The 11,980-nt window shown below is 34.6% G+C and overlaps 1 long non-coding RNA gene across 1 annotated transcript; it reads right to left on the minus strand.

Moving 5' to 3' along the window:
- Window positions 1-11,334: 11,334 nt before the first annotated feature.
- On the minus strand, window positions 11,335-11,780 carry LOC115230247. The gene is made up of 3 exons (XR_003883411.1): window positions 11,609-11,780; window positions 11,436-11,577; window positions 11,335-11,405 (listed from the first exon to the last, which is right to left on the minus strand). It is a non-coding gene; the product is annotated as an uncharacterized LOC115230247 (long non-coding RNA).
- Window positions 11,781-11,980: the final 200 nt, after the last annotated feature.

Here is an 11,980-nt window from a genome sequence, read left to right on the forward strand (position 1 = left end):
TATTGAATAAAAAAGAAAATATAAGTTAATTAAGGTTGCTTAAGAGCAGAAAGGATAGCGTGGCTATTACCCCTGACAACGGTTGTTGAAAGGCGTTGAAACAGCCATTCGGTCTCCCTTCTATCTTTCGTCTGAACCGAGATCAGGGATCCAAGTTTCCTGATGAAAGAGATTGATTCCGGACCGAAGACTCCAGATGACTCCACAATAATCGGTTGCGGTGTTAAAGGTGGCTGCGAAGCCACTGTCCACGCCGTGAGGGATTTTACAGAGTTTTCACACTCGGCTTATAACGACTGTATTCTTGCTAAATTGGACATGAAAAATGCTTTTAATTGCATCGACCGCTCATACTTCCTTAAAGAATGCAGCAAACATAACATTCCATTACTCCCGATGGCCAGCATGTGCTACTAATGATAGACGGACACACGATCTTGTCCTCCTCTGGGGTCCAACAAGGTGACCCCCTTGGTCCATTACTCTTCTCCATGGGCGTTAACCCAACACCACGCGCCGTAAAATCACCGCTCAACGTTTGGTATCTGGATGACATTACTATTGGTGGTCCTGCTCACCAAGTCATCTTGGATATCGAATCAATCGCTGTAAGTCTGAACAAAATTGGATTACAGTTGAACCCTTCAAAATGTGAGATCATAAACCTCAACGCCAACGAGGAAGATTTCGCGACTACAGTCCGACCCCAAAATGGGGCAGACCCCAGGGGTGGGGCACCCTCGGATTTTGGGGCACCCCCGCAATTTGGGGCACTTTATTCCAAAAGTACATTTTGGCAGAAAAAAAATAAAAATCGATAAAAAATTATGGAATTTTTGGGGCACCATAAAATCATTTATAAGGAATTAAAAATAAAATAAAATTATAATAAATTAATTATTTTTTGTTTTATTTTCAATTTATATTTTTATTGCTGTGGTTATGGATTACGAAACTAAATTGAAGATTGCTAAAGAAATTTTGAAGAAAAATTTATCTGAGAGGCAACTAATGAAAAAGTACAACACAAGTAAAGGAACAATATCAATAATAAAACGAAATATTGTACCTTTCTTGCAACACGGCAATACTATTTCTGAGGAATATGACACATTTAAAGCCGATAAAGATAAATTTGATGATCAAGTCTTTGAAATATTTCAAAGACTACGCGTAGATAAAATTCCGATTTCAGGCCCTATTTTGAAAAAAATTGCCTTAGTTACAGCTTCAAAAATTGGATTTACTTCTTTTAAAGCTTCCAATGGGTGGCTTGATAGATTTAAATTGCGGCATGAACTTCAATTCAAGTCAATATGTGGTGAAAAGCTTCATGTGATTTATCTTATGTGAAAAATTATTTTGAAAAATATGACCAGAAAGTATTAAAATATGGACCTGAGAATATATTTAATTGTGATGAAACTGCGCTTTTTATAAAAAGAACTCCTCAAAAATCATTTGTTGAACAAGGCGAACCGTGTTTTGGTTATAAACAAGGGAAAGAAAGACTCACTGTTCTTCTATGCTGCAGTTTAATCGGGGAAAAACTTAATCCATTGATTATTGGAAAATATAAAAAACCTCGGTGTCTAAAAAATTTTGATGTTCAAGATTTTGGGTTATTGTATTCATCTTCTCAAAATGCATGGATGACTGGAAAGATTTTTATGAGTTGGCTTACACTTATAAATGAATCGTTTTGCAAAAACAACAGAAAAATATTATTAATACTTGACAATGCGGGATGCCATAAAACTGCCGAATGTTCGAACATCGAATTTTTATTTTTGCCGAAAAATACAACGCCCTATTTACAACCTTTGGATATGGGAATAATCAAGATTTTTAAAGATTATTATTCCTCTTTCTTAATGGAATTTTTATGTTTTCAAGATTTCGAAAACGATTTTACACATTCTATTGGTAAATTAAATTTGCGTCAGGTTATGATGCTAATTTCAAAAGGATGGGAGAAAATAGATGCTAAAAGTATTGTTAATTGTTGGAAGAAAATCGACAGGAACCGTGATTCTTATGCAAAAAAACTGTCTAACAGATAAACATTTAGATCAAGTTGTTAACGAAACAATTGATGGAGAATGCGAAGACATGACAATAATGTTTATGATACATATTCAGAAACCGAAAATAGTGAAAATGTCGTAGCAAAACAAAAGATCTGCTTAACAATTTAGAAGAAAAAATTTCTAATGTTGCACCAAGTATGCTCCGAGATTTTTTTGATTTTCGGCTGAAATTGACGAACAATATCAGACAAAACTCTACAAATAAAAAGAAAATAACTGAATATTTTAGTAAAAATGTTTTTTGATGTTTATTAATGGTTTAATTTTTAAAAAAATAACAACCCCTGTTTTTGGGGCACCCCCGCATTTTGGGGCACTTGGTGCCCCATTTGGGGGTCGGACTGTATAGTGGAAAAATATCACTCAGTCTTACCGGGTGGTATTATAACCAGGAAAGGGTCGCTTGAAGTCTTAGGATCTCCCATTTTCTCGGAAGGAATCGAGAAACTACTGTCCGGAAAATTATCCACTTTTGAGTTGATGTCAAACAGGCTATCCATCCTGGACGCTCACGAAGGGTTTTTCTTGTTGAAAAACTTCATATCACTCCCCAAGCTACAACACGTTCTCCGCTCTGCCCCCTGCTTTATAAACCCTGAACTTCTCAAAGAACTGGAAACAGGGCTGAAAAACAGTGCCGAAAATCTCTGCAACATTCGTTTTGACGAAGCCTCGTGGACCCAAGCCACGCTTCCAATACGATTCGGAGGCATTGGTCTCCGCTCCCCAGCAGATATTGCATTACCCGCTTTCCTCTCTTCTCGATTGTCGTGTGACTCACTGGTGGTTGCTGTTCTCCCCCTTTCCACTGAACGTAACGCATCCTCCTGGTATCAGATGGCAATCGAAATTTGGTCGAACAAAGGCCTCAAGACACCTGCTAACTCATTCTCACAGAGATGTTGGGACGACCTGCATTCTATGTCAATTTACCACCACTTGGAAGAGGTCTCTGATCAATCTCGTCTTGCATGCCTTAGAAGCGCTTCACAAAAACAATCCGGAGCGTGGCTCAATGCATGTCCTATCCCTTCAGTCGGAAACAAACTGGACGACGAGACATTGCGAATTGCAATCTCCTTACGCCTTTGCATGAAGATCTGTCGCCAGCACCGCTGTAGTTGCGGGGCTTCCGTTGACGAATTCGGACGGTACGCTCTCTCATGCAGACGCAGTGCAGGCCGGTTTCCAAGACATCATGCAATGAACCTAATTGTCAAGAACGCTTTGCATGCAGCTGGTTTCCCGGCACAGCTGGAGCCTCCTGGTCTCATCCGTACAGACGGAAAAAGGCCGGATGGGATAACAATTTTCCCGTACACCAACGGGAAGTGCCTTGTTTGGGACTGCGCCTGCACCGACACCTACTCGGAGACAAACCTGATCGCCTCAGCCTCCTCTCCAGGATATGCTTCATAATTAATTTAATTGCAATGATTTCTAATCAATAATCGTTTCAACAATAAAAATTTATTAAAATAAAGCGTCTACGTTTTTTTAACTTGATTCATATTAACTATTTTAGACTTCCCTGAACTTGTTTTAATCTGTTAAATAAAATAATAATAAAATAGACCTCTAGTCGATTGTTTGACAAAATTTGAACTTCAGCAGGTTCTCCATATGGGGATTCAAATCGGTTTAGCCTTAGGGAAGGATTTGTCCCAAAATCCTTTAGAACTCTAACCTAACAATTATTCACAAAAAATACTCCGCTCCCAATTGAAAAATCGTATTTCGATTGATGAACATTCATTTTTCTATTCATGCGTTTAAAATATGGTGAATTTAAATTAGGTGGAAAAAAATTCAATAAAATCACTAGCATCCAAGTTGTCTAGCATATGTTATTCAAAATTTACCTGAAACATCTAAAATATTTTCTACATCCATATCCTCTGATGATACATGATAAAAATCATCCGAACACTCACTTCTTTGAAATTAAAAAAATTAAAAAAACTTTTATCATCATGAATGACGGTGGTTATACCAGAAACTCTCTTAGTTTTTAAATGGTGTTTCATTTATAGAAGAATGAATAGTCGTGTATATGTAGAAGTGCTTCGTTTAATAAATTGGATCCAGTTTTTAGTTGATTCTTCACTCATCAGCTTTGAAAGATTTCGTGTTAAAGTTTGATTAAATCTTTCCACGATACCCTAAAACAGAGGTCATGAAACTAAATAGTGATAATGGAGAAATTAAAAATGTACATTTTTCTCGAATAAAAAAAATTTTATAAGCTAAAAAAATGTTTTATGTAAATTCAATTTCAAAAAATAATCTGAAATCCCTTTCCACTAAGTTGAGTTTAAGTAGTCCCGTGACAAAGTTACGCACAACATTCCCATTTGAGTTGATAAGGACATTAATCTTCTCCACAACGTCCAAATAGCACATGTTGTTGGAGTACTAGTGTCATTCAAGAGACGGAATCTCTCACGGAAGTGGAGACTTTAGTAATCCGAGGTTTATTGAAAATCAATTACTGGAATTTTGAAATTGGTTTTATAGAAGGATCCCGGGGTCAGTGATTTGGGGGATCCCCAACGAGTTCCTCTATTAGTTCATATATCAATTGGCAGTTATCAATTTCTGGAATGTAGGTAAAATCACAGAAATAGTGTTAGAATACACATATTATAGGAATTCAAAGCACTGTATTTGTGTTGGTGTGGATGAGAACGACAACTAAAGTAATAATTATTGTTTTTTATATATAAATAATATATGTCCTCGTCTACGAATATGGGAGAATTGTGTCCTTCCTCCTCGAACAGTAAAAGGTGGAATGATCTGATGGACTTTGGGGATATATTGGGGATGTATTAACGACATATTAATGGCTAGAGAAGGTTTGGTTACACTTTATGGTTACACTTTTTTTTATATTCAATTATTAATACATTATTTTTACTTTTTTTATTAAGGTTTTCGGGATCAAAAAAACAAAAATTAATATTAATGTTATACTCCTTTGTGGATTTGAACCCACGACGTCTGAGAACTGTTCTCGTTGTCCGAATGATTCATCACACCTTAAAAATGAGTTTTCTTAGTTGCCTGTTACTACAACAGATCTACATTTTAAAAGTAATGTAACATTAAAAAATTATTAGTAATAACTTTAAACATTTATCATAAACTAATAAAGTAAAAACTTTATTCTAAATGAATAATAAAGCAATTAACATAGTCAATAAATGCACGCCATTGATGATGGGTCCACAGCAGATAGAATATTTTAATGCATGTACAGCCTGTCCTACAAGTTGAGAACTAACCTAATTAGTAGTGACTTGATCATCCTCCCCGGCTACATAGACTTTGTCGGAGACCAAGTGGTATGCTTAAAGTGTCATTTCAGAACTTGAAAACCAATTTAACCAAAAAATAGTTCTGAATTGCCCCTTCGTTTCAAGACACCGTGACTGAGTCCTGAATGGCAATTGCCATGGCGGTATTGCCTGAGTCTAGCTGGCTTTTTCAGCGCATAAGATAATACAAAATTAAATATCAAGTGCATTCAAAAAAACTTAATCAGTTACAGTATATTTTATATTGTTTTAGTTAAGTATTTTTTGAATTTTTATGTATCAATTACCGTGAATTAAGGCGGATTCTCGAATACGCACCTCGATTGATGTCCAGAACAAGAAACCCAACATTTGGATCCTCGATCACCTGTAAGACCCTCAATTTCATATACTCTCAATATCCTCAGAACACATCATCGTCACTCTTGCAGACCAATTGAAACCACTCTCAAAAATACCTTTTCCGAAAACGGATCAATTATGTCTAAATAGATAAACAACCACATTTGCACTCAGCCCAAGCTGTTATTTTACCCATAACAAAATTATCATTTCTGAATGGGTATTCAACAGAGTGACTCACTGGGCCCATTGCTCTCTATGTTGACCATATTGCACACAACCTTACTTTTTAGTCAATTTTCTATATTTTCCTTCGACAATTCATATTTTATTTTAATTGGATTTATGTCCGGAGATTGTTCCTGCCAATCAAATAAATTAATTTTATTTACAGAAAAATATTCCATTGTTGCATTGGAAATATGAAATAGGGCTTTGTCTTGCTAAAATATGTGGCTTTTTAGCACCATTTTAATTGCTGATTTTTCAAGATTGTATGCCAGAATGTTTATATATTCACGAGAGTTAATTTTTTCATCAATAAGACATAATGTACCCATGCCAAAATAAAAAAATCCCCAAAATATAATTTTGCCACCACACTTAACAACTGGGACAGAATTTGAATTTCATATTTTTAATTATGTTTTTTTACTTAAAAATGGTTTTTCCTTTGTATCCTTAGAAATAGACCATTCTTATTTAAATTGCAAATAATAGTTCGCGGGGAAATAACTTTTTTAGTAATTTTTTCGTTTTCTAACGGCAGATCTTTTGCTGAATTTACACAATTAGCTTCAGTTCGACCAATATTTGGACTTCGTTTCCAGAAATGTTGTTCCTCCAGATCTACTTTTTCTACAAATAATTCTCTCGTTGATGTATTTCCGAACAACATACAGTCGATTTTGGAACACCAAGGAAATCAGAAATTGTCTTGTAAGAAAAATTTTGCTGATAGTAGGATATAATTTATCCCTTGAAAAAAGAATCCATTAGTATTTTCTAAAATAATTAAAAAAATTGACTCTTTTAACTATAACAGCAAAAGTGTTCAAATTTTTACGCCACTAAATACACGTTTTATGCTTTTAATTATTGTTTTTAAAAACTTTAGCAAATAAATTTTTTAAATATAAATATAAAAATTTTTAATTTGATAATTTTTTTAGATTTTTTTAATGGTAAATTGAATATTGACTAAAATTGTAGATTACCTCTAGCTATTATGTAATGGCTCGCAGGATTGAAAAACAATTTCCGCGTAAAACAGCCAGCGAGATCCTCTGAATAAGGAATATAAATTCCTTGGGATCTCTGAAGCAGTAGGAGCACAGGCGGCCAAGTTTCTCAGGATATAAACAATTTTTGGGATCAAAAGATAGTTCTTGAGGATGTACAATGAAGGATGAGGATCAATGACAGAAAGTTTTTCACAGAGATGCTATAAGATTTTTTTGGCAAGAAGGATTCGTGTAGCTAAGTCGGCGAGAATCGGTGACCCAGAATTTCCAGATCAGACAAAGATGTCTGTCTCAACTTAGGAAGGAGTCTGCAGAAAAAAGAGAAGGAGTTCTTAAACAGGGATGGCTCAACAGAGAGATTGACAATCTCGGACTTGCTGGAATTAATAACCCGACCAATGTCGGGTAAAGCCTGAATTAGACTGACTAAGTCCTTTAGCAAAATATCAGGCGGACCGCCCAGGCTGCAATCGTCGAGATACCAAAGATTAAGGGGTGATTCATTAACCCGGGCAATGGCAAGAGCGAACAGTAATGGTTTCAAAGGATCACCTTGTTGGACGCCACAGGACGAAGAAATGAAAGAACCACCGATTAAAAGTGACGGAAGCGAGTACAAGAGTGATATAAAGGGAAGCAAATGTGGAACACGGTCTTGACAGACCTCCAACAAATGCCCACGGTCCAGAGAATTGAAAGCATTTGTTACATCCAGTTTTAATAAGGCAAAGGGAATATTGGAACGAGAAGAAGCTTGAATAAAACAACGACAGGCATAAACAGAAGACTCGCACCCGCCAGGGACACCCACACCCAACTGAATGGGCTGCAGTTGCTCGCCAATAGAAGGGATAACGGACTTGCAACAGACTTTCGCAAATAAACGACGAAAGACATTTCCAACAACAATAGGGCTAATACCACCATCTTTCTTTCCCAAGGCAGTAAGATTCGCGGAAAAGAACAGAATTCTAGGATGGTCAGAAATTTTGCCGCTTAGGAATAAATTGCACAAGTTAGTGAAAGCATTCAAGAGGCGATTCCCGGTATCACCAGTTGCGGAAATTAAGTCTCTCAAATGAATAGGGCGGAGACCGTCGATACCTCCACTACTGTTGCCCCTAAAGGCGTTTAAGGCGTCCAGAAGTTGTTTGGAAGAAACAGAAAAGGGAAAGCAAGACGACTGGGCCACATCAAAAGTTACTGATTTTCCAATAGGGTGCTTTTCCTTGAGAATGCGAACAACATCGGGGGTGATTGTACGGACAGAATCAGAAGATGACAAGAGACGAACAGCCGCGCTGACATCATGCGACATTAAACAGGAGTTAATCCGAGACCGTAAAGCGTCCTTCGACGAGGGCTTAGCGGTAGATTTTAAATGAGAGGGAGACGGAGCGAGAGAGCCATTTATAAACTGACTCATATTCTTTTTCAAGAAAGAAACAAAGGAGCCACCGGCACCGGGGCGACGAGCAGGGGTGCCTAACGCAAAAGTTGGGAAAAGGAATAAACAATTCCAATTATGAATGGATGGATCGGAAATGACAGAATCAATGAAAGAAGAAAGGTTTTGGGCCCCCGAGATACGGGTAATAGAAAATGACTATTTTTACATGTCCGGTTTTTTTGTCGAGGGGTGTATTATCGTTTTGAGCCTGACCATTTAAAAGGTTGAGGACCGCTGTTTCAGAGAATGTCAAGAGTAGCGCCAGTGACATAATCAGATCATAACAATCAAGATTTTCGATTCTATACCATTTCTCATACTAAATGAAATTAACGCCAAACTAAGTGAAATCAATAGAAAACTAAATGGGATTAATAACAAACAATTTGGGATTAATATCAAACTAAATGGGATTAACATTAACAAATTCTTTGTTCAAAATTTAATGCTAAACATATTTAGTGTGTCAGCGATATTTTGCTTTATTTCAATAATAAGGTTTATTCTATCTACAATTATTGATGTAATTGGTTTTATTTTATCTACAATTATTTTTCACGCATGTGTGTTTGTTACTCTTTAATTGACAAACCTTCTACTTGTTCAAATAAAATTTGGTTTTTCAAAAAAGAGATGTTTCTTTTCACATGAGCTTTTACTTTTGACCATTATTTTTTGATTGGGTTTAAGATCGGATTGTACGAACTGAGAAAAAGAATATGAAAAGCATTGTGTTATCGTCTTCGATGCATGATATAAACAAGTTAACATGTTTTTAAACTTTTTTTAAATAAATTCCACTTTCTTTTTTTAAATAGTTTAATTCCAGTCCTTATTCAACAATATGCTATTGTCTCGAGATGCTGAGTATAATTGCTGTTTTTCAAATACCTACGTGCTTCTGAGGCTGAAATTAAATTTATTATATTTCTATACACTTGATTTTTCTTTTCCAATGATTTACGTAGCATTTTTGTTTTTTGTATCAAAACGTAATATTTACAATCATAAACGTTATCTTTTATTGATTAAATTTAGTTTGTTATTAATCCCACTTAATTTACTGTTTTTCGCACTTAGTTATCTATTGATCCCATTTAGTTAAGAATAAATCACATATAGTGTCGGAAATGGTATAGAGTTAACTGCTAATCCTAATAATGTCCTTATTTTAGATGTTGAAATTTGCTAACTGTTCCGATATAGTCAAATCATAAGTAATTACTCACGACTTATTGTGATTGATTTTGATAGTTAAATTGATTTTTAAAATTAGTTCATAATAAATTTTTGTAATTTTTTAAATGACATTAAATTGTGTTAGCCTATAAAAATTGAAAATTGTCGAACTAAGTCGATTAATTGTTGAGGGATAATAAATTCATTGTCGACGCTTTGCTCGGTAAACACCAATAAGAAATGTTCCCTGTTTTAAAAAGTTATACTATTGAGATATGTGCCATTTAATATTAACCACAGTCAAAAATAGTGATTCCAATTAGAAAAGATTAATATTGAAAATTAATAATAAAATCATCTCTTGAAACGCGGACGACTAAAAATAATTTAAATAAACTTACGCTGGGAGTACAGGAGCATTTCTAATTTAATAAAAAACAGTTAAAACCCATTTTGATTTGTCTGACTTGGAGTCATCGTAAATTTTTGGGAAGGAGAAATAGATAGACTATGGCAAATACGTTGGATATTATCATTGGCCTCTTTTGTGGTATTATACAGTCTCAAGACTTCCTCGTCATGGGCGACTTTTTCAGGAGGCAGTTGCAGGAGCTCTTCCTTACACATATTAATAAACACATACAATTGAAGTTTGAGAATACAATTCAGCAACCAAGTCATTTTTAGCAAAATTAAGAGCCTAAATGTATTTTAAAAAACATACTTTAGTTATAAAGCAAAGATAAATTATTTTTGGGACAATATCTAAAATTATTTTCTCATACACTTTGGCATATGACTCAACACATTCTTTTACGTTGTTAACACCTTTTTCTAAATCATACATATTCTGAAATAAAATGAGAAATAAACTTGGTTTGCAGAATCGTTAGGTTTTACACCGATTTCAACGAGACCGAGCAACCATTCGTTGCATTCTTCAAAAGATGTGAACTGTAATTCCAGAGTTTTCAAATCCTTGTATAAATTTCCTCTAAAAATTATTAGTCGGATAGAACTTGGAATCGGATCCAACAAGAATGATGATAAAATTGGTACTGAAATTTTCAGGTATTTTATAACGAAGTTTGTTCCCAGATATCGATAGTTTCTTATCTTTTTCCTAAAATAAAAAAACAAAATATGAACGTCTTCGTCTTTGTATAAAATGAAATTTTCGTTCACCAGAGTAGCAAAAAACAAATTTCCTTTACTTTTTGAAGTCAATAAATTCTTTAAAGTGACATATCCCTTTTTGCCTGAAAGCTATATAATTTAATAAATTAAATAAAAAACCGAAACTGGATTTACAGATTTTTTATTTTTTTCACTTTAATATTAATATAAACTAAAACTTTGGAGTCCCAATAAAATCAGGATGATTTGTATTTATATAGTTTGCATGAAAATTGACTGTAAGTTCCAATTGTTGCCATGCTTCCTGATAATATGATTGAAGACCATTCATTACAAGATCTTTAACTGAATTCTGTAAACATGGATAGTCTTTGAGCTAAATTTATTATATTAACTGAACAAAACCAAATCTATGCCACTCAAAAATGAATCGCTGACATGTCCGTATACTTCATCGAGACATGATTTTACAGGCGTAATGCTCTGTTCAATCTCCATCTTAACTATCATTTCAAATGCTAAATCAGGAGTATGTAGTCCAGTTCTTAAAAATAATTCATAAACATAATCACTTGACTCCATGAACGTTCTGAATAGCAACTCGAATATTTGTTAGAATATCCTTATTTCGTTCTTCCGATTGCTAAAACACGCTAAAATACAATTTAATAACCTTTCGGGATAATTGTGGAAAATGTTTAAAGAAACAACGATTTATTTTAGCACCAGTCGATAACTTTTGGGAAGATATTTGAGCAACTGTATTCGCTGATACTATATCGTGTTGTAGTAGAGATGTAAAAGCTCCGACTGATCTGATTTAATTTTAAAATTAATAAAATAAACTTCATCATTAATTTATGGGACATAACCCCTCCTCTGCTTTTTATGTCTCGCACTTGAGACTCCAATTCTGTTAGTTGTTCTGAGATTTTTTGACTAAGTTGAGGCATCACTTTCATGATATGATCCATCAGTTGTGTATTTAGTGTTTTTTGTAAATATTTTGTCCCCATTTTGTCAGCCATATGTCTAAAAGAGTCGCTGGAATTTATTTCAACTTATATTCAGGGTGGTTTATAAAGAAACGATGTTCATTTTCTAGTGCTATTCCAATCGCTGTTTTTTGTTCAATTTCCCTTTGATTTCGGTTTATAACTCCAACATAACCTAAAATAATTTCAAGTCTAAAAAACCTCTTTTAAGTGGAAAAAGTTT

Source organism: Octopus sinensis, unplaced genomic scaffold (assembly GCF_006345805.1).
Source record: "Octopus sinensis unplaced genomic scaffold, ASM634580v1 Contig15067, whole genome shotgun sequence".
In the NCBI taxonomy this organism is placed as follows: domain Eukaryota; kingdom Metazoa; phylum Mollusca; class Cephalopoda; order Octopoda; family Octopodidae; genus Octopus; species Octopus sinensis.